General features: G+C 41.4%; 1 protein-coding gene across 11 annotated transcripts in view; it reads right to left on the reverse strand.

The window, feature by feature from the left end:
* Positions 1-24,649, reverse strand: part of PTPRK (protein tyrosine phosphatase receptor type K) — a 581,803-nt gene that overhangs the window by 355,894 nt on the left and 201,260 nt on the right. The window lies entirely within an intron of this gene.

Below are 24,649 nucleotides of genomic sequence, written 5' to 3' on the forward strand. Positions count from 1 at the left end.
CAATGTGCATGATAATCAAGTTGGGCCATTTCCTGCACAAATCCAGGTTCTCTCACCCCCTCACCCACGGTATGGGTTTCCACGGTATGCATCCGATGAAGTGAGCTGTAGCTCACGAAAGCTCATGCTCAAATAAATTGGTTAGTCTCTAAGGTGCCACAAGTCCTCCTTTTCTTTTTGCGAATACAGACTAACACGGCTGTTACTCTGAAACCTCTCTTTACCACAGACTCAGTGTGGTCTGCTCAACAGGCAACCAAACTAGGAGTGAATTCCCTCTGCCTACCTGTCAACTGTCTCAGAATCTAGCAAACTCTGTCTCTGTGGTGTCTCCTCCCTTCCTGTGGGGGTGGCCTCCAGATAGTTCCCCACTTTTCCATGCCATGATGTCCTACATAGGCTGCCTCTGGATGTTGTGCCAGCTCACTTGTAAGTGCTTCCTATTCCCGCTGAACACTTGTCCCTCTTATCCCTCGTATGACCTGGCTGCCACTGCACCCCTCCTGACTCCTTCAGTCCAGTCCCTCTGGTGTCCCTCTAATGCAGTGCCTCTCAACCTGCGGCCCACAGGCTGCTTGCAGCCCAATCAGCACACAGCTGCAGCCTATGTGACACCCTCTGGGCCATACTGGTAGTATACATATTATGTGGATGTGGCCCACATAACACATGGAAAGCTGCATATGCGGCACACAATGGTAAATAGGTTGAGAAACACTGCTCTAATGGCTCCATCCTCACAGAAAAGCTGGTCTCTAGGGCCAATAAGTCCTTGGCTGACAGTCTAGTGCCTGCTTTCTTTAATTGTGAGCTATGTCCTCTTGACAATATCTCCATCATTCTGGCTGCAACTGGTCTCCACCACTCGCTGGCAACAGGGTTTTGGTCCTTCTTCCCATTGGCATCTGCACTGTCTGCCAAAAATGCTAACAAGGGGTCTGAACCAGAAGACACAGCGTTGTCTCACTGTCTCTTAAGTGTTTTTACAGCTGATTCCACCTTAGCATTACTCGTTGGGTGTACTGGGGAGTACGTGTGGTGGTCAAAGTCCCATGTGTGCAAATTCCTTTAATTTTTCTGATGCAAACTGGGGTCCATTGTTGGTGAATACAATGTCCGGAATGCTGCGTCTCACAATGTGGACCTTCAGTTTGCCAATCACTGACTTGCTTGTTGTATTAGGCAGGGCACAGAACTCCCAAAAGTTTGAATCAAATAGTGCTATTCACTGAAGGTAAATAAGTCCACTCTTATCTATTCCCAGGATAGGGTGGACAGTTCATGTGGTAACAGTCTTTTTCGCCTGGTGGTTATCACATGACCAGCAGGTTTCACATCCTTTTATCAAGGATCAGAGTTGTGTATTCATTCCCAGCCAGTAAATACACCTTTGAACCCATGTAAGACAGCTACCAATGCCCAAGCGTGACATCCATACAAAATGAGGCAGGGACAGCAGCTCTGTCCTCAAAATATGACTCTATATGACACCCACACAGAGCTCAATTTTAATTTAAAAATATGGTTCTGCTCATACCAGTACTTGGCTTTTGTCTTCTGCTCTCTTGACTAGCCCATAATTAAATGTCCTTTTCCATAGCCTCTTTGACTTCCATCAGCTTTGTTGTTGAAACTGGGAGACAGCGCAGCATGTTAATGGAGTCTGTATCCTGACCCCCTTCCCAACTTGCTGATGCTGGGTACATACATGCTCTCAATGATGGGAGAGAAAGCTTCAAGCCAACAGAGATGGCGAAGGCAGGGGCCAGGAGCGCCATTTAGGTAGGGTGGAGAAGATTTTCATGGTCCTGTCCCAGGACGCAAGGAGCCAACTGCAAAGAGGCTGGTCTCTGCTGCTGGCAACTGCATCCAGGGGTTTGTAGTGCCTAAATGAGCCCCCAGCAGCCCGGCCTGAGAAGCAGTTGCAGTGTGAGGCAAAGGAAACCTGTTCTGTCACCACTTCTGGGGCAGGGGTGCCTGGTTCATGCACTCCAGGTCGCAATGGCAACTCCCTCCCAGGGCTCCCCATGTGGGGTTGTGGATGAACAGGGCTGAATGTGGGGCACAGAGAGGGAGATGGGTTTTGGAGAGACTGTTAGGTGTGACAGAACAGTTGAATCGGCATGTTTTGATGTGTATAAATAAGTGACACAAGGGGTGTGAGAATAAAAGATATTCCCTTACCCACTTTGTCTCTCTAATATCCTGGGACTGACACAGCTACAACAACACTTCATGTTAAATAGTAACATTGAGGAAAGGGGCTCACAATAAAATCCTGCCTGGGGCCCATCTTTCTGCTTCCTCACCTCTGCGGCCACAGACATATTGATGGAATCATTCCACTCCGAAAACCACAGCCAGAAGCTCTTTTTCTCTTTGGGCATACTCTTCTGCAGTCTCTGACAGGGCTCTGTGGCATAAGCAACTGGTTACTCCTGCAAAAGGGCTACCCTCGATCCTTTCTGAGATGCATCATGCCGGATTGTTTAGTGGCTTTCCTGGCTGGTAGTGCTTCTGGACAGAGAAATATATTATCATTTGTTTAACACGTCAAATGTTTGCTGTTGGGAGCCTGCCCAGTTCCATTCAACATCCTGCCTTATGAGCTGACATATGCCTTCTGTTACTGCAGCCAGATGGGGACATAACTTAGACGGACAATTTACCATTCCTCTGAAATGATGTTCCCCTTTTACATCCAGTGGAGAGGACATGTCTCTGACTGCCTTGATCTTGTTGGAATCTGATTTTAGACCCTCTGTTATGAGCAGAAGTCCAATGCATGTTACCTTATGCTGTTTGGGTCACATTTTTTTCAGGTTGAGTTTTATGTCCCTGTATTGCTGTAGAAAAGCTTGTAGTTTACTGTGATGGTCTCACACAGCTTCTGTATCATTGCTCCCTTCATCTACAGTGATTATATCTGCAATTATTATCACCCCAGACAATCCTTCCAGCACTTAGGTGAATCTTCTCTGGGTTTATGCCCATCGGCATGTGCAGCCATTCGTAGCAAACAAGTGGTGTTGCCAAGGTTGTCAGTGTGCTCGACTCATTATCCAAGTTTATGTGCCAAAACCCGTTCTTCATATCATAGACTGTAAAGATTCTGATTTTGAAAAGTTCTAACAAGATCTCATCAATTGTGAGATGGTTTCCCATTTCAATGGTTTGGGATCTATGCAGATGTGTAATTTGCCTAATGGCTTCTTTACCACCACCATGCTGCTTACCCCGGCTCTACTGGCCTCTACAGACGCCATGATACCCCTGCTCTGCACACTTGAGCTCCTTGTGTACTGAATTACATAGTGCCATTGGAATTTCCCTTCGTGGTAAACACACAGGTTCCATTGTGGGGTCTACTTCCAGCCTTCAAGGAACCATTCACCTTTGAAAACATCCCCATGCATTTTTAAAATGGTCTCCACTGTCCATGGGACTCCCCATGCTATTGAAATTCTGACATTGCACCCCGATCAGATCCATGACTTGTACGGCTACATTCCTCAGGAGGTGTGCGTGGTGCTTACCATCCACCACCACAAACTTCAGTTGGTGCTGTCTTCCCCCCCCCCAGGTTAGTTACTATGAAATCACATTTTCCTACAGGCTGCGTTATGCTCTCATTGTACACTATTAGGGTGTTCCTGACCTCTGTAATGGGTCCGTTCGAGTCTAATTCACCCCAAGGATTCACACTGCAGAAGGCCCCGCTATCCAGCTGAAATTGCATGTTATTTCCCGAGTACCATTGTTGTATGCAGGGAAGTTGGCACTGCCTCTTGTTCCTTTCCTGTCCTGACAGCCTGAACCTAATATGCTCTTGGACTCATGATGCCATTACTGCTGTGATGTGCCATCCCCCTCTTGAACAAGTCTGACAATCTTTCCAGGACCTTTCTCTGCTCTTACACACACTGCTATAATAGTTCAACTTGACACGTGCCTTGCAGTGCTGTCCTGGTGCAGAGCATCACTCCTTTTCCACCTCATGCTGTCTTCCACAGTAAATGAATCACACTATGGTTATGAAACATTGGCTACCTGTTCACCTTTGCTGTTGTCTCATGGAATGTACTTTGGGTTACCACCTTTGAAATGGGAAAAAAAGAGAAAAAAACAGCACCCATCCCGCTCCACAAGGCAAGCCCACTGCAATGTCAACCTCCAACCACAAGGCAAATCCACAATGCCCTCCCCTCAACAGTCACTTATAGTATCTACAGAGATAACATCTCACATCTCCTCACTCTCGCGTGACTCAAACTCTCTCTCACATGTGTGCGGTACACTTGTATATTTGTGGGCAGCCAGCTGCTGCATTTTCACCAGTTTTGATCTGTTGTCACTTAAACTGTGGAAGTGGGAACACTGCAGCATCTTTAGCTGGACACAGAAACTTTTAACATTAGACATACCAGTGTATTGTGATAATAATGCAAATCTCTAGACCCATATTAAAAAAAAAAACAACCCAGCAGATTAAATTATTTTTCTGGCCACTGGTAAATCCATAAAAAAACAGCCAGGCCGGTCAAATATCGTCCAGGTAGTAACCCTACATGTACTTCAGGGATTGTGTTGTGCCTCCAAGGGCTTTCATCCTCTCTCTCCCACTGCATGACCCAGGTCTAAACATCTGTTTCATTCAAGATCACCTTCCCAGAGCATCTGCTCTTGAAGGTAGTGATCCCAAGTGCTGCAGACTATCCAAATCAGGAAGTCTGTCAAGATCCCAAAATTGCATGCAACAGCCAGTGTGCGAAAGCTGCAATATGGGAGTCTATTCCCTCCCCTTCAGATTGGTCCATTCCTCTGTTCCATATGGCTGAATGCTTTCAGCCTAACTTCACTCATTCCCTGTTTCACTAGTGTCCCACTCATAACAGGTACTGCTTGTACCCTAAATAACTTGCATCTCTGTAAGAGGTAGAGCTAGTTCAAGGAAAGCCAAGTTCAGAATCACACAATGCCTCTGACTAACAAGCGGGGAGACTTTTAGCACAATTTCTCAAGAACATGCAGAACAAGCAACACAAAAAGGGACAACACAGTACAGGATTTGAGCGAACTAACTAGTAAAACAGCTCCCAAATCAAGCAAGGCTTGGATAGACTGCAACTATTTCCTCACTATTTCCTTGAAGACTGAGAATGCTAGATTAGCTATATCTGCAAGATTAAAAGATGGAAACAACACCACCCATAAGCAGTCTATTCACTTATAAAAAACTATGGCCAAGTAACTATGCCTTAAATCCACCAAGCCAAGGGAAAAAATATCAGAGAAAAGAAGAAAAGACAATGTTCAAAAGTAGCATTTCATCTTTGTGGACTTCAAGAAAGATTAACAGAAAAGAGCCAACTGAGAGATTTTTTTTCTTTGCCAAATTCCTCTATTGCTGTAGATTTAAACCAAACTTAAGGACATAAAAGTCCCACTAAAATCTTTTAGAGGAAAGTTTCTGCACATGGGGAGTAATCCATTTTAAATTATTTTTTCTGTATTTAACTATCCTCACTCCACTCCACATGTGAAAAGCAATTAGAAAATAACTAATCACTTCCTCATTGCTGTATTATTTTTTTTAACATCAATTTTCAGGTTCTTGTGACTAACAGTCAAGCTGAGTGAAGAGGGAAGATGAAAAAGAAGGATGTTACAGTAGTTCATCCTCAAGGAGCACAAAGAGGAGAGCCAACACCATATGTCCAGCCATCTCTCTGCAGACCATCAACAGCCAACAGATCATAAATTGGAACCCCAGATCTGAGCATCTGAGTTGCTGAAAGCTAGCCACCAGGAGGGTATGATATACAATCAGCACTTCCTTTTCATCACTCTTTACCTGTATAAGCTTAGAAGTGCTCTCCCTGTCTGAGAAATTATCATCAAATCTGTCTGTCCCTCTCTTGTATAATACAAGAAGAATTTAGCAGGCCCCAGTGTCTTACAAATAGGGATTGCCCAGAACAGGTTAGCATCATTGAGAAGTCATTTAATATGTTTGCTGCAGATCATTTGGAATGAATGGATCTGTTTTCCTAGCTTGTAAATTATTTATTCCTTAAACAGAAGTGACCCTCTACTAGCTCAGGGTATTAATCTAATTTCTCATGTATTTGAACAGCTAAGAACCTACAGGATTGAAATTTCAAGCCTTCGAATGCAGGTCTGTGCAGCACAATCAAAATTTAATTTTGGCTCAGTTCAAAAGAATAACTTGCAAAAGTTCTTTGTTTCCCTTCAAGAGACAACACAACTATTCAGAAAGCTCAGATTTTTAAGATAAACTCATGAACTGTCAGCACAATGCACTCTACACTTCCCCATAATTTTGACTGAGATAATGAAAGTTGATCATCTCAATATAGAAACCTCTGTTAAAAACTTTTCCAAGGCTAACTACATGCTGGCAGGACACTGATTTCCTTCTAGTAAAGAAAACAATAGCTGCACTGTAGTCAGTACAGAAACAGAAGAATGTGTCACAGCCCCATGAATTTCACTATTCTGCAGTGACAGAATTTGAATCCTCCCCTAGGAATAGGAAATGTCTCCTGGCTCATAGCTAGTTGTCGCTGGGCAAAGCAAGGAAAAAGTACTATTTGGGCTTCCATTCACTGTGCCTGGGTTCAGGTACAACCAGCGAAGTGTTGCATCTAACATTTCTTGCTCTAATCCATCACTGAGGACACAATGAGCGACCACAGTCCCTAGGACAGAAGAGAAGATGCTTTCTGCAGTGGAACCACACTGGAGACAGAAACCAAGTAGTAGTGTTTGCAAAATGGTCACATGGACTACATGTGATAAAGGAAGACACCAGAACCCTCAGAGCCTACATGACAATGAAGGAGAAGAGGACTTGCCAAGCAGGACTCAGTGTTGCTGAGGGTTTCTCCTAGGCAGCCAACATAGAGATTATGGAGGATTACGAAAGAATATTTGGAAAGCAACATACTCCCTTCAGACATATATAATGATGCTTTACATCTCCAAAGTACTTCATGAAAAATAATTCATCTAAAGCCCTAGTGAATTAGCTTCATAACTGGCACAGAAGGCAGTGACCTGCCAAATGAGTCTGGAAAGATTCCAGACAGGAGGGTTTGAGCCTCAAGCTCAGTCCACTTGACCACGCTACCTCCCTACATTCTCTATACAACATTTATTGCCTTGTATACTTCTCATTTCACACCCTTTTGATCTGAATAAAAAAAAAATCAGTACAATCTTATTTAAAAGTTATTTTAACATGGCTGTAATTTTTTTTTTTTTTAAAAACAGCCATATAAATTCCCTCCACACTTAAAAAAAAAAAGATAGTGAAAAATCTTCTCCCTAAAATCCCTTTATAATATGATAAATACCTCCAACGGGAAAAATTTAAGTTATGCTATTACTTTCTACAGTTTTATGGGTGTTTTAAAATCATTATTGTTATTTTTTATTCTGGAACCTTGACTATTACATTTGAAAGGTTTTTTGGGTACAATAATATTAATGCACTTTTTTGGAAATTTGAGTTATTTCTTCCACAGAGTAACAATCTTAGTTGGCTTAACAAAGTCACCCTCACCCAAATCTAAAATGATGGAAGGAGAGTGTGCACGGGGAAATAGGGAGAGATTTAGAGTATTTGAAGCACTTATTTTCCTATAAGGGGGCAATCACACTAGTCAACTGAAGATTCCTGTTAGATCCCCATTTGGAGGAAGAAAAGCTTTTGGTCTTCATTTTCAGCCCCAGGCTTATTCACAGTTTACCTCAGAAAAAGATAAAACATTTTAAAAAACACGGTCTAATCTGCTGCTATTTGAAAAGAGATTTCCCAAGAGGAGCTCTCTTTCCCTGGCTGAGAAAGGTAGAAAAGGAAGGACAAAGCAACAAATATAATTGCATGAAAAAGTTTTTAAAAAATAAGACATCCTTAGAAAACATTCCTCAGGCAGCTGGAAGTACACAGTCCTCAGAAGCAAAAGTGCTGAACAAAGCATCTTACCATCGAGAAGTCCATGATCCTTATGCCCAAGTTCCTCTGTTACTATCAATTCTAGGCACACAAGTTTGGTGGCTGAATGGGGTGCAATTTTAAAAGCTTTTAAAAGTGGAAGTTTTTGTTAATGACTCGAAGAGCATCCTTCTATTTAAAAAATAAATGAAGTCTGGTAATCCCACAGCAGAATATATTTAAGCTCTTTTGGCTATTATATCCCAAAGAACCATATATCATGAGCATGAGCTTTCGTGAGCTACAGCTCACGAAAGCTCATGCTCAAATAAATTGGTTAGTCTCTAAGGTGCCACAAGTACTCCTTTTCTTTTTGCGAATACAGACTAACACGGCTGTTACTCTGAAATATATCATGAGTTTACTGTTCTCCACCTACCTACCCCAACTATACATGAAAGACTTCTATGACATAACTTCTTGCACTAATTTCACTGTTTCTCACTGGTGAGAAACTGGTTGAGAAAGAGTTGTGCAGCACTGCCAACTCATGATTTTATTGTGAGTCTTGTGCAGAAGTGGGCAAAAAACAGCCCGCGGGCCACATCCAGTCCGTGGGACCGTTCTGCCGGGCCCTTGAGCTTCTGGCTGGGGAGGCTAGCCCCCAGCCCCTCCCCTACTGTCCCCCCTTGCAGGCAGCCACGCCACCACAAAGGCAGCACGGCCAGCTCTAGCCAGGCGGTGGGACAGGGAGTAGGAGGGTTGGGTAAGGGGCAGGGGGTCAGTCAGGAGACAGGGGGCATTTGGATGGGGCTGAGGTTCTTGGTGGGGGGCAGGTCAGGGGATGGTAGCAGGGGAGGTTGGATAGCTGTGGGAGTCCCTGGGGGCCTGTCAGGGGGCGGAGGTGTGGCTAGTGGTTGGGACAGTCAGGGGACAGGGAACTGGGAGGGTCCCAGGGGGCTTGTCAGTGGGCAGGGGTGTGGATAGAGTTCAGGGCAGCCAGGGGAACAGGGAGCGTTGGATAGGGGGTAGGGTCTGGGGGGGGGTGGTTTGGGGCATGGGGTCCCGTGAGGGGAAGGTCAGAGGACAAGGCGCAGGGGGGTTGGATGGGTCAGGGGTTCTGAGGGGGGAAGTGGGAGGGGGCGGGGGCCAGGCTGTTTGGGGAAAAACAGTCTTCCCTACCTGGCCTACCATACAGTTTTGCACCCTGACGTGGCCCTCGGGCCAAAAAGTTTGCCCACCCCGGTCTTGTGATATTCAGTATTTCTCTTAAAGCTGCAGTGCCTGGAGTCAAGTGATTACATGAGAATCTCAGCTTTCATATAAAACAACAAAGTAAGTTTCTAAATCCCACAAAGTGCAGGTAAAAGCCTGAAAAGTGAACCCTTAAGGCTCAAAAACCATATGATAAATAAGAAAAGCTCAGTTTTTTAACTCCTATTTTAAAGTCAGTTTCATAGTTCTGAGGTGCCCAACTTATTACTTTTTAATGTATATGACTGGCAATACTGGAAGGTTTATTACTTGATTGGCTGACCGATCCTTCTGTATGAGCCCTATACTATTTGTGCTCATGAAGGCTTGAAACATCTACTTACTAGTGATGATTAGAAAACTTTCCCTGGTAAGTGTTGGGGCTGAAGCCATAAGCTTCGGCAGATCTTAACCTTTTGACCCCCCCCCCAAATGAAGTTTCTAGCCCCTAAAGTAAGTTTTCCTGAGTCTAGAGAGAGCTAGCGCCACTGCCTTTGCTATTGCTCATAGAACCCCACTCAAAACCCAGTGAAATCAATAGTAGGGCAATGGAACAGAATGCCTAGGGGGACAGTGGAAGCTCCTTCACTAGAGATTTACAAAAGGAGGCTGGACAGCCATCTGTCTTGAATGGTTTAGACCCAACAAATCCTGCAACTTAGCAGGGGGTTAGACTAGATGACCCTTGCGGTCCCCTTCTAACCGTATGGTTCTATTATTCTAATAAGAATCTGTTCACTGACTTCATGGATCATGCCCATAGTTTAGTAGATTCTGGTCAGACACACTGATGATATTCAGAACCCTGTGGAGAACAATGGAGCAGAAGACTTCAGAGAGATTCCGAGTGAAAGGAAAGGAAAAAGACTTAAACCAGTGGTTCTCAACTTATTTTTCATTGTGGGATGCATATGCTGGACAGCAGCCGTGGTGGAGCTTGTGGGGCTGGACGGCAGCCCTGGACCCCGGAGCTCAGGTGCCTGAATGGCAGCCCCAGACCACCGACACTGCGGGGCCAGGCCGGAGCCTTGACCCTAGACCCTCACCACGAGGGGCGGGCTGGCAGCCCCGACCCCACTGTGCTGGGTGGCGGGGCAGCCTGGGCTCCACCGTGCCAGCCAGCCGGGAACTCAGATCCCGCCACCCGGGCTGGCCTTTAGCACACAGCTAAACTGGGCCGTAGCTGTGTGCTAATTGAGCTGCATGCGGCGGCCATGGGTTGAGAACCGCTGACAAAACTATCCAGTTCACTAAGGGGCATTGGAATGCAGACAGGTAGATCACTTTGTATATGGCTGGTTTATAGCCAGATTTATTTCTTCTTAGGCGATAGCCACTATGTCTTTAAAAAGCCCAAAAGCTATTTCCTTCATGATGCAAGGAACATGCAATGCAAATTGCTGATTGGCACCCCAAGTCCTCCACTGATTTAGCAATCCACAGGCTGACCTGTTCTACCTCTCCAGTGATGGGCCTGGAAGGATAGGAAACTCATGTCCATATGAGCTTTCTCATTGAGGAGCTGCTATTTTTACAGGCAAAGAAACTAAGGTTATTTGCTTTCCTCATCTCTTTTGGAGTGGAGTTTTCAGCATTCAGTGGAGTGGAAGGCCTTCTCTGTTTGTGAGGGTGACATCAACTTAAGCCACACCTTCATTTCTGGGCACTGATTTACACAAGGTCTGCTGCTTTTAGCTGCTGAGCAAAATTTTCTTTTCAACTCTCGTTTATAATCAAGAATGTTATTTGATATTGAATTATTACACTTTCTCCCTGTTTAATGTAAAATACAAACGATTTTGTATTTCTAATAGGCTAAAGTAATTTAAAGCCATCACAGAAGAAATGCTAATATAGTGACATTTTCCTAAGGGAATTTAAGTGGCAAAGTACAATAGTTATTTATATTACAGAAACAAAACAACCATTATCAAGCCACAACTTGTTTCAACCTAGTCTTATCTTCAAACTTATCAGGTTTAATTGTAAATCCTCAGGAAGGTTATGGCAGTGGGTGACATAATTCTCAGTGACCAATCCCTGTTGTCAGTATTTCAGCTTGCCATATTTACAGCAGCATAACTTGATCCTGTAACCATCTTATCAAAAACAATTTAAAAAAACATACTAACCACAAGTACAGCAGGTATCTAGTTTTTGTTTCGTCATTGCTTCAGCCTCTCTTAGTTGCAAAACTAACATGGCTCTTATAATAATTCAAGGTAATTACATCCTTTCACTTTTCCACTGTATTCCCAGAACTGATATTTCAGTTCTCCACAAATAACTACTTCTGGCTAACTACTAAATATCACTTTTTGTCAGTTCCCCACTCCCAGAACCAATATTTTGTTCAAATCATTGCATGCAGCCTAAAATGCAGAAAAGTCAGTCTTTGTAATGGAATGGATGAGTGGGTAACACTGAATTTCAAATCACACAGAAAAGTAATAAGTCCTAAGAAACTAAGCATAATCTTATCAGCCACCAAAGGCAGCAGTCAATATGACTTCACAATAAATTGTTTTAAAATGGTACTTATCTGCATTTCTGTTTTCCGTATTGCATCAAGAGCTGCTGGAGTATTATCACAATCATCATATAACTGCTGGATGGAAATGTTACAGTCTACTCTTGACAGCGTTTAGTGTACAAAAAGGTCTCCTTCCCTTTTGAACACTTATTTTTCCTGGTTCTTTAAGAATCAAATACAAAATGAAATATCTATTATTCAAAACAGACACACGGAAATAACCTACAGCAGCAGATCACAAAATCTGGACTAATAACCAAGACCAGCTTTATCATTTGATACTTCTACAAATAAATCAATTTTAAAAAGTTAGTCTTCATACTGTCTCTGGTATTTATGGTATGTCATTTTTATTTAACTTGCAAGAGAAAAGTGTCCCTGTGGGTATGTTTTTCTTTTGTTTTAAAATGATTTTTAATGTTTTCATTTGTAAAAGACATAGGAGAGCATAGGCAATGACTCTCGAACAGTGTTCCCATATGCATTGTAGTTTTAAAAGTTTTTTTTTTTAAATGCAAAATCAAATTTATGCCCATAGGAACTCAGTGCCTTAGGAAAGAGATAAAAATTGATGAGATTTCTTGACTCATGATGCAGTGTCCTGTAGCGTCACAGTTAAAATGAAGGAATGCAAATCCAGATTTTTCTGAGGGCTAGTTTGTAACCCCCCCTTTATTTACACTGATGAACAACTATTCTCAGGAGTAGTGCTACTGAAGTCTGTAAGAACACTTGTGAAAGTAACTACTTATCAGTGCAAGAGGGTTATGATCTGACCGTGAATTTATTGCATCTGCAAGTGACAAAGAATTCCATGTACTGACATTTTATTGTGTAAGAGTTTATTTTATGTATATGAATCATTGCATATGTTCCTCCCATGCTATTGCAATAAATAATAATCTGAATTACTTTTCTATTTCCAGCTGTTCACCCAAGGTTCTTAGCACTATTAGATTTGATGGTATAAGTGAGACTTTGGGCATTTTCATTTCAGAAACCGGTTCAAAAAATCACCATCCTCATTTGTAAAACCCTCTATCGCTCTTCAATTCAGCCTCCCTTCCTGCTCCGTTCCCCTTGCCATATATCTAGCACTGGTCATCTCTCTATCATTCCATACAATGCTAGCGCAGGAGTCTTTCTCCTCTGCAAGCCCTATGCAAAACAGTTTCCTAAAGTTCTCACCTTTGACCATTGTCATTTCATATCTCAGCTGAAAACTTCCCTTCTTCCTAGCTTTTTCTCTCCCCATCTGTTGTCACCTCTGTAAGGATACCAAGCTCTAATGTTTTCAGACATCTTTTACATGGGAGACACTACAGAAAATGGAAGGTGCATTGTAGTCGCTGCTTTATCTTTATAGCTTCAAGGGACAATTAATGGGATTCTACATTTTCTTTTTCCTCAGCAATAACACACTTTTCAACAGAGGAAGCAGGAGAGAAACAGTGAGACTTCTAGATAATAAGCAGGATAGAAAACTCAGTTTGTGCAATCTTTGTTTTCTCCCAAACAGCCTCACAATATGTGAGAGATGGACTGTAAAACAAACTGGACATATGGTATACCACATTAGCACTGGTTTCAGAGTAACAGTCGTGTTAGTCTGTAGTCGCAAAAAGAAAAGGAGTACTTGTGGCACCTTAGAGACTAACCAATTTATTTGAGCATAAGCTTTCGGCATCCGATGAAGTGAGCTGTAGCTCACGAAAGCTTATGCTCAAATAAATTGGTTAGTCTCTAAGGTGCCACAAGTACTCCTTTTCTTTTTGCACATTAGCACTGTGAACCCTTTCCTACATGTGGGCACTAGATGTGCTAACTTTGGCATACTTTGCCTTTTTTATCCTGTCACTAGAGTTACTGGAATTTGAAAGAGAGAGAAAGCATACACCACCTGGCCTAATTGAGACTACCCTTGTGATGGTTCTCGGGGTTCCCAGGACTGTGAATCACCTTGTTACCTCTCTGCTTCCATTGAGAGGGAGACTTCCTTGTGCTCAACTGGGTGTCAGCTCCCTGACTCCATAAGCCTGTTAATCACCGAAGCTCTGTGGGCAATGCTAGCCCTTACTTTGAACCCCAGTCCCCAAGACCTCTGAAGTGTTCCCCTGTAATGTCCAGCCCTTTCTCCACTGTACACTCACAGAAAACTGTCAGGTCTGCTGTCCCCAATGGAACAGTGTATACACCAGCTTGTATGATTCAGCTGAGGATCAGCTCCTTACTTAATACCACTGCACCAAGACTGATGATAAACTTGTTTTCACTATAAGTCAAAGATTCAAGACATAGTATGGATAATGGAAGCAAAAGGTTATACACAACAAACTCATAACATGCTTTCTGGAGACTAAACTTCTCTGGCTAACCACCTGTCTAAAGAAGTTTACTGCACCCCAAATGTCCTCTGCAGCACTGGTTGTATTCCCATTTTCATAAACGTAAACATACTGCCCATTTACTTCCTGGGTGCAGGATGATGGGGATGTCGTCTCTGTTCCCCAAAGGTAGACCAGCAACCCTTTGAAGTTTATCTCAAGACAAGGTTCCCCTGTTGTGTGTTGACTTCATATCTTTCTTTTGACTTTGTATGTAAATGTGCCTCCATTGTGTTATCTTCCAATGCTTCATTTACATACCAACAGAAAAACAGGCGAATAAACATCTTTTGTCCGACAGGAAACCTGCTTCTTCAAATTACCTAAGAATGTATTTTCAGAGTACATACATAATTCCTTACATAGTATTAGTACATACATTTCACAAGAATATTAACAACCAGTGTGACCCTGGCTTTTATTTAAGACTTCACATGACACTCTTCGGTTAACCAAAATCTACATACCAAAAGCAAGGTATTCTTGTAAATCCCTTGTCAGTTGGCACAAGGGGTTCATGGGTCACAACCCCAATGCAGAAAAGTCAGAAGGCCTTAGCACACCCACCAAGCAAGAGTACGAAGATACACCTGAATTTTTTTTACATGAGAAATACAATTTAATCATAATAAAACTATATGAAGTGAGGTCTGCTGGACAGAGCACCGGACTAGGACTCAGGAGACTTAGGTTCTAATCCTAGCTCTACCACTGGTCTGCTTAAGAAATGGCAAGGAAAGTGATCTGGAAAACTACAGGCCAGTTAACTACAGGCCGGTTAGTTTGACCTCAGATGCATGCAAGATTCTGGAACAAATGATAAAATACAACATGATTTTACAAAAGGTAGATTATGCCAGACCAACCTGATCCCCTTCTTTGAGAAGGGAACGGATTTTTTAGACAAAGGAAATGCAGTAGATCTAATCTATCTGGATTTCAGTAAGGCATTTGATACAGTTCCACATAGGAAATTATTAGTTAAATTGGAGAAGATGGGGATGAATGTGAGAACTGAAAGGTGGAAAAGGAACTGGTTAAAGGAGAGACTACAATGGGGCATACTGAAAGGTGAACTGTCAGGCTGGAGGGTGGTTACTAATGGAGTTCCTCAGGGATCAGTCTTGGGACCAATATTATTTTACATTTTTTATTTTACATTTTTATTACTGACCTTGGCACAAAAAGTGGAAGTGTGCTAATAAAATTTACAAATGACACCAAGCTGGAAGATATTGCCAATACGGAGGAGGACCAAAATATCACACAAGAAGATCTGGATGACCTTGTAAACTGGAGTAATATAATTGGGGTGAAATTTAATAGTACTAAGTATATGGTCATGCATTTATGGACTAACGACAAGAATTTTTGCTATAAACTGGGGACTTATCAGTTGGAAGTGACAGAGGAGGAGAAAGACCTGGGTGTACTGGTTGATCACAGGATGACTATGAGCCGCTAATGTGATGCAACAGTGAAAAAGGCTAATGCGGTCCTAGGATGCATCAGACAAGGTATTTCCAGTAGAAACAGAGACGTGCTAGTAGCATAATACAAGACACTGGTGAGACCTCAGCTGGAATTCTGGTCTACCATGTTTAAGAAAGATGAATTCAAACTGGAACAGGTGAAGAGAAGGGCTACTAGAATGATCTGAGGAATGGAAAACCTACCTTATGAGAGGAAACTCAAAGACCTTGACTTGCTTAGCCTAACCAAAAGAAGGCTTAGGGGAGATATGATTGAACTCTATAAATACATCAGAGGGATAAATACCGGGGAGGGAGAGGAGCTATTTATGTGAAGCGCCAATGTCAACACAAGAACAAATGGCTATGTACCGGTCATCAGCAAGTTTAGGCTTGAAATTAGAGGAAGGTTTCTAATCATTAGAGGAGTGAAATTCTGGAACAGTTTTTCATGGGAAGCAGTGGGTGCAAAAAAATCCTAAAGACTGAGTTTGCTAAGTTTATGGAAGGGATGGTCTGATGAGACTGCATACAATGGCATGTAGCAGATCTGTGACTGCCAGCAGCAAATATCTCCAGTGTCCAGTGATGGGACACTAGATTGGGAGGGCTCTGAGTTACTACAGAGAATTCTCTCTCACATGTCTAGCTGCTGGGTCTTGCCCACATTCTCAGGGTCTAACCTGTTGCCATATTTGGGGTCAGGAAGGAATTTTACCCCAAATCACACTGTCTGAGACCGGGGAGGGGGGCGTTCGCCATTCTCTGCAGCATAGGGCACAGGTCACTTGCAGATTTAAACTAGAGTAAATGTTGGATTCTGTATAACTTGAAGTCTTTAAACCATGATTTGAGGACTTCAGTAACTCATCCAGAGGTTGGGGTCTATTTACAGGAGTGGGTGCGTGAGGTTATGTGGCCTGCTATGTGTAAGGGGTCAGACTAGACGATCATGATGGTCCCTTTTGTCCTTAAAGTCTATGAGTCTATATCTTAGAAACATAGCAGAATCCTCACTTGCATTTTGCCAAATTTGAGAACTAGGGAATGAATCACTTGAAAGAAAAACTCTAGAGGGTGTGCCAATTATTGAAGGTTTGAAAAGATATCCATCTCTAACTACAACTACTAAAGAAATCAGCTTTAATGGGTTAGCACCTACTACAATCATCTTCTTTCAGTCAGTACTAGATTCATCCCTAGCCATTCACTGGATTACAAAAGACTGAAATTTGTCCTACCTTTATTTGTGATCCCGCAAAATTGATAAAATCCTTCATGGAAAAGGTTCATTAAAGGTGAATTTATGAAGTAACCTCTGTTCAGAACCTTCTTAATTTGAAACATGAGGATGGAAACCTTGCACATCAGCTACAAAACTATGTAAAAATTGGATTTGTTGCAGAAAGCTTATTGGAAACTAGCCAAAAGACCAAGTGATTAACAAGCAAATAAGGGAGTTCAAAATGGAATCCAGTATGTTTTATTTAAGTGAAAACAGTGTCTACACTGCTTATTATTCATCATGTATGTTCTTAGCAGGAATAGCTGGGTTGTGTAGAAAAGGTTTCAGATTATTCTGCCTATATCTTACTTGTAACCTCTAGATTTAAATAAACTGGCAAGGGGAAAGAAAAGATACCTATTCAGGGAATTTCTTGACGGATTAATACCTTATTTTACTTTTTTCACTGACTTTGATAAAGTTCAGTTAATTGAATATGTTCTCCTGACATGGAACCTCTCTCACATAGGTTACGAACACTCAGATCTTTCCCCATCTCTCGAACTGCTACATCTGTATCCTGCCAGCCTGTCTCAAGGCTGACTCCCTTTCATTAATGCACTTCTTCTGACTGATTAGACTTCACCTGATCACCATCTCAGGTCACCATTACTGGAATTTTCTGTTCCTCAGTGAAACCTTTCTAAAAGTTTCTCAAGAATGTGCTTATCAAGAGCAACAATCTATCTAGGTATTTAACTGCACTATGATATCCAAGTTCTGGTTTTAAGACCCTCTCTACACTTACAATCAAACCATGTTAACTGAGCCAATTTTAGACAGTTTCAACATGGGTTCAGCTAACAAGGTTTAAATACTGGTCGCCTGACCTGCTAAGAGAGACCAACAAATAGCAATTAGATGGGTTTGAAAAAAAATAATTAAAAAATAGTAGGGACTTGGCGTGGAAAATGGTTCTGTGTGGTCTGCACAGGGAAGAGTATATTAAGCCATGGTTGGCAGAAACAATGTGGCTTAACTTAACTGCCAGTGTGGTTAGAGAGAGCAAGGACATGGGCAAAATATCCCATTTCTCTTTCCTCTCACACTTTCAGCTAGTACGTTCTTGCTTCCTATTTTTTAGAAATGCTCCTACTGGCTGCATCACTTAAATATATCAAAATCTACTCTTTCACCCCTCCTTTCCCGTTTTTTGCTCAGAACCTTCTTAATTTGAAACATGAGGATGGAAACATTGCACATCAGTTACAAAATGACGTAAAAATTGAATTTGTTGCAGAAAGCTTATGGGAAACGAGCCAAAAGACCAAGTGATTAACGAGCAAATAAGGGAGTTCAAAATGGAATGCACTATGTTTTATTTAAGTGAAAACAGTGTCTACCGAATGGTATTGCTATGTTAGTGCCCACCTCTGAATGCATTGGCCCACTCCATCCACACTGGTAACAACTTTTACTATTTCAGGAGGACTCCTTGTTTCTTACGATCTTTGACAAACCTTTAATGACACTGAAATCACATGGCTTCCGAATCAACTTTCCACCAACCTATTATAATTCTTTTATAATTTTCAGGACTTTAAGAACATAAGGAAAAAAAAATTTCCAGGATCTTTGAGACACTGAAAACTTTATCATTCTTATATATCTCTTCAATATTCAAATGCAGACTGGAACAGTTATTCAAAGCAGGATTCAGAACTGAGCAAAAAGGCAGCAGTTCTCAAAGTTTAGCAACCCAAGGACCCCCATTTTGATTTAAAATTTTTCAGGGATCCTCAAGCCCCCTGCTCAGTCCTCACCCCTCCTCTTCCCTGCCTCTCTCCACTCCCTCCCCCAAACATGCCCCATCCCTGCTCCTCCCCTGCCCTCCCAGCACCTCCTGCACATCGGGAACAGCTGTTCTGTGGTGTGCGGGAGGTGCTGGGAGAGTGAGGGAAGGAGGAGGAAGAGTTGATCAGTGGGGCCCACAGACCCCAGTTTGCGAAACACTGCAATAAGGCATTCTGGGCATAGTAGTTCTTTATCAGTCTGTTAATGGCAATGCACCACCAGTCTTCACTGAAATTATAAGGACCACTATGAAGTACCTTTTGACTATTATAAATTTGTTCACTAACAGTATTAATTTGATAAGGTATTCTTCTAACCTGTTACCACCTCCAATCACTGGGATTCCACAACCTCCCTGAGTAATCTATTCTAATAATTAACTATCCTTATAGTTAGAAAGTTTTTTCCTAATGACAAACCTAAATCTCCCTTGCTGAAAATTAAATCAATTACTTCTTACCCTACCCTCAGTGGACTTAGAGAACAATTGATCACCACCCTCTTTACTGAAGTCTTTAACATATTTGAAGATTTATGTTCGCCCTCAACCTTTGCTTCTCTAAACTAAGCATGCCCAATTCTTTCAACATATCCTCATAGTTCAGGTTTTCCAAACCTTTTATCATCTTTGTTGCTCTCATCAGGACTTTCTCCAACTCTCCCATTCTTAAAGGGGATTGCCAAAACTGGATGCTGTAATCTAGATGAGGCCTCACCATTGCCAAGTAGAGTGCATCAATTATTTCCTGTGTCATACGTAGGACACTCCGGTTAATATACCCCAGAATGACATTTGCCTTTTTCACAATAGCATCATATAGAATCATAGAAATGTAGGGCTGGAAGGGATGTCAAGAAGTCATTAAGACCAGCCTCCTGCACTGAGGCAGGACCAGGTAAACCTAGGCTCTCCATGACAAGTGTTGGTTAAACGATACAACCTCAGAAATTCCTTTCCCTAAAATAGATTTTAAACAAGTCAAGGGTGGCCTTTTTCCATTACAACAGTAACAAAAGTAAACAAAAACCTGTACTTAAAAACCTTCAGTGATGGGGATTCTACAATCTCCCTTGGAAACTTATTCCAGAGTTTAACTACCATTATAATTAGAAAATTTTAAGATATCTAACCTTAATCTACCTTGCTGAATATTAAGGCCATTACTTCTTGTCCTACCTTCAGTGGACACGGAGCACAACTGATCAGTTCTCTTTATAACAGCTTTAACACATCTGAAGACTTATCAGGTCCGCTCTCGGTCCTCTTTTCTCAAGACTAAACATGCCCACTTTGTTTAAACTTTTCTTATGGGTCCGATTTTCTGCCAGTTCTGCACCAGCCTTATAGAGTCATTTAATCTGGCCCATATTTACCTAGTTTGGTTATTATCTACAAGGTGCTTAAAAACTGTTTAATAATTTGTTCCAGTATCTTTCTGGGTATCAAAATTAGGCTGACTTGTCTATAATTCCCCAAGGCCCTACTTTTTCCCCTTTTTGAACATAGATATCATATTTGCCCTTTTCCAGTCCTCTGGGGCCTCACCTGTCCTCAATGGGTTCTTAAAAAGAACTGTTAATGGATCAAAAATTGCTTTGACAAGTTCCTTAAGTACTCTAGGGTGAGCTTCATCAGGCCCTGATGACTTGACTGCATCTAACTCATCTAAATATTCTTTATCCTGTTCTTTCCTATTTGAGCCTGATTTCCTTCCCCTTTGTTGTTAATACAAAACTAAGAGTAAATACTAAACAGGAAGTGTGGTCAGCAAGAGAGAAGGAGAAACAGAAAATGATAGTGCTTGAAGCCCAAAGGCGGAGACACTCTTGAGCAGAGGATGATTCTCATTAACCAAACAGCGGAGAAATCAAGGGAAATTAATATAGAACCCTTAGGGTATGTCTATACGTGCAAGATCAAAAAAAACAAAACCAAAAAAATCCACCCCCATTACCCCTGCGTCAGTGAATCTCACAGCCCGGATATACAGACTCAGGCTTGTGCTATGGAATTAAAAATAATGTAGATGTTCCCACTCAGGCTGGAGCTTGAGCTCCAAGATCCTCCCACCCCCGACCGGATTTCAGAGCCCAAACTCTAGCCTAAAAGAATGCCTATGCTGCTATTTTTGTGCTGTTGTGCAAGCTCAAGTCTGCAGATGTGGGTTCCGAGACACTCTGCCGTGTGTTTTTTTGTTTTTGCAGCGTAGACATGCCCACATACGAAGTTAGACAGAAATAACCAGCTTAACTAGAATAAACTAATGCTTTACAGTAACCCATACGGAAAATGAAAGACAAAACTCCAGAGTGAGTTAAACAATACAACCTCAGAAATTCCTTTCCCTAAAATAGATTTTAGATAAGTCAAGGGTGGCCTTTTTCCATTACAACAGTAACAAAGGTAAACAAAAACTAATGAGTACTGAATTCAAATATGGGCCTTCAATCCCAAAGGATTCTCTAACCAAACAATTCTCCTAGAGAGTTCATCCCCATGTTAAACAGAAAAATGGTTTGTTTGTTTTCCCACTGAATGCATCCAATGAAGTGAGCTGTAGCTCATGAAAGCTTATGCTCAAATAAATTTGTTAGTCTGTAAGGTGCCACAAGTACTCCTTTTCTTTTTAGAAAAATGAAGGTATCTTGCCAGTAGCAAAAGAGATAAATCATATCATTACATAACTTAAGGAATGTCCTAGAGTATAAAACCTACAATTATTACTGGCCCTCCTGCTTGAAAGCACCCACAGGAACACAGCCAGATCAGCCAGCCTCCCTTTCATTTCCCAGAGAGTAGTTAGCCAATGGCAATTATGCTTTGGAGAGAGTGCAACAGTTCTTACAAAAATACATCTACTTTTTTCTAAACTACCACTTGCTCGCATGCACGTGGCACAGGAGTGTCAAAAGAGCAGGAGTAGAGCCCTCTTATCTTGCTTTTTATCAGCAACATATTCACTCACCTTATGTGCCCTATAGCTTTAATATAGTTCAGCACTTGGAATGTTGGGGTTTGCCAGAGAACGATACATTCTGCTATATGACTGCAATGGAGGACACTAATTTCTGACAAAGCTTTTGCAGAACTTAAGCATTTCTTCTTTGCCAGTTTTGGAACAGTCACATCATGGTCAACAGAGCACAGCTAAACAATTGAAAGTAAGTGATGAGATTTTTAACAATACACTAAGGAGTGGAAGGAAACTCCTTTCTCAGTCCACTTACAACACCGTCTTTACACTATATAAAATACAAACTTGCTCCATTCCTTGGATTTGGTTTCATTAACAAAGAACACCACTTTATACCAATTTTTGATTCAAAACAATATTTTGCCTCTTACCTCATGACTACTTCCTTTATTTAGTAGCCTTTTGTGAAGGACCTTGTCAAAGGCTGTTTGAAAATCTAAATCAACTATGTCACAATCAGTTTCTCTTTATCCAATACTAAATATGCTCAAAATATTTTAATATATTAGTGAAAAATTTCCTTTTGCAGAAACTGTGCTGAACAGGCCATATTATCAGGATTTCCAGGTCTTTTATTATTCTACCATTAATTATTGTTTCAATCAATTTCCCAGGTATGCAAGCCTTACTGGCCTGTAATTCTCCAGTTCACCCCTTGAGTTTGTTTTAAACATAGTATGTGTCATTAAGAGATGGCTAATGTATTTTATTTATTCATGTGTCTGGGTATCTAAACAACTGATACACATCACTTTTGATACCTACCGTTGACTTCTACTTGACCTTTTGAAGTAAATGGAAATAAATTAAAAAAAAAAAATCAGATATGCAGGTTTGCTTGGATTAAAACTGCACATATTATATACATTTTCCAGTTTATAATCTTTAACAGAAAGTGACTTTGCTTGGGCATCTGTACTAAGCCAGGTTTAGTTTATGACAATGCAATTCTCAAAACAAATGGTTTGCCTTCAATCTTGTTTTAAACATGTGTAGGTTCTTCCTGTACTGCTTACTGAACTCACAAGGGGTGGACAGGCAACCTGTGGAGCTAGTGAACTGCAGCATTGTTGCATAGAATGCAACTGAACAGAAGAGGCATTCATACTGTGCTCTGTAGTACAGCTCAAAATAAAAGCTAACACTGTAAATAACTCTGTATTCTTGAAAGAGCCCTGTTAACCTCAGGACCTCAAAGAAAGCTCTTACAGAAGGACAGAAAAAAATGAATTCTATTCAAAAACAAAAAAACACAGAGTGATACATTATATAATTTCCTACTAAGAATGGAAAAAGCTAGACTGGTTCCAACTGACTGAACCAGAGAACAGCAGGAGAGCAGCAGTTACAGGCCAGGTGCAGTTTATGTACAGATCACAGCAGGCCTACAAAAATATGCACCCAGACCTACTTCTTATTTTTAAATTAAAAATAAGAAAATTGAACAACAATGTATTTTACATTATTTTAACATTACACTGGGGAGCTGGGAGTGGGAGGGACCTTCTCAGTGCAGGATTTTACAGAGATTATATGAAGGCTATAACATAAATGAAGAATGTCTATGGTACCTGTATAAACTCCCAACCACGAATCTCATTGCCAAGCCTGACTACACCGGTATACAAAAACTTGATCACTGCTATAAAAATTACCAATAAATCATCCCTACTTTTAAATAATGTAAAGACTCTTAGAAAAACACCTCCTGCCCCCCACAAACAACTCAAACTATCTGAACTTTGCTTTCATGGCGTTAATAATCTCGTGTTATTTCAACATATTTTGTGGTATAAATACCTTTAAACTTTAAAAAAAAAGAGGGTAAGTAAAACAGCAGTATTAAAAAACAAACCAATAAAAGAGAAACTCATGGCTGTGACTGGCATCTGATGAGATAAAGCATAATGGAACACTCATATATTGTTTAAATATCTATCGAGGTGAAACTAGTCTGACCGTATTTAGGAAATACTGCAATACCTTCCTCTTTGAAAAAGTCTTTCCACACACAATGCTCATAATTCCTACACCACTACCTCTAGACCTCTACCAATCAAAAAATAAGTGGTGGGAGGAGTTGATAAAATCTTTAAAAAAATAATATCAACAAAAATCCTGTTCCTAGCACAGTTTTAACCCTGAAATGGGTGAAGTGCCAGAAACGCCACAGAATCCACTAGGGACTTGTTTATTGCTACAGGTTTTACACAGAAGACACTCAGGTACTATGGTAATGGGCGGCAATACAAAATTCTAAAATTGATATTTAGAAAATGGTGAACACACCACACTTCATATAGATACTGAATGCAATGAATCAGAACAGCTCCTTTGGGGTCTGAGACAGATCTTGTTAAAATCCATAGAAAACTCCCATTGACTTGAATAGGCTTCGGATCAGTCCATTAGAGTATTGCGCAGAGCTCTGACACGGATTGTTTGACGCTTCTTAGCAGATGTAACTAGTTAACGCAATTCCTCCTTACTGCATGGCTGTATTCTTGTGTACATCAGTTTTGTTCTTCACACCATATCCCCGAATAGCCTAAAGCAGCAGCTTCAAGGGACCAGAAGGGCAGCCGTCTCTCAAACTAATCCAACAGAGCCCATTTCTAGTTATTTTAACACCAACAAGGTGAAACAACTTTCAAGGTTAAGCCTAACAGTTTTGACAATGTCCCCTTCCTACTTGTAAATTTGCAACTGAAAGCTATTCTGGAGAACTGGATTCTATTCCTGCCTTTGCCACAGAGTTGCTAAGCAATGCCAATCAAATCACAAACCAAACACACAGGGGTGTTGTGAAAATAAATGCATTAGTGTTTGGGACACGCTTAGATGATGTAGTGATGAGAGCCACAGTAAAGCCCATGACACAAGTAACAATTCTGTCTTCAAAGCAGAGTTTGAATAGCGTATACTAAAAAAGGCATGGGACCACACTGAAAAATAAGGAGAAAACCAAATATTGAACAGCTACCCATTAAGC

This window comes from Lepidochelys olivacea (assembly GCF_965140295.1).
Source record: "Lepidochelys olivacea isolate rLepOli2 genome assembly, chromosome: 3".
NCBI classification, from domain to species: domain Eukaryota; kingdom Metazoa; phylum Chordata; order Testudines; family Cheloniidae; genus Lepidochelys; species Lepidochelys olivacea.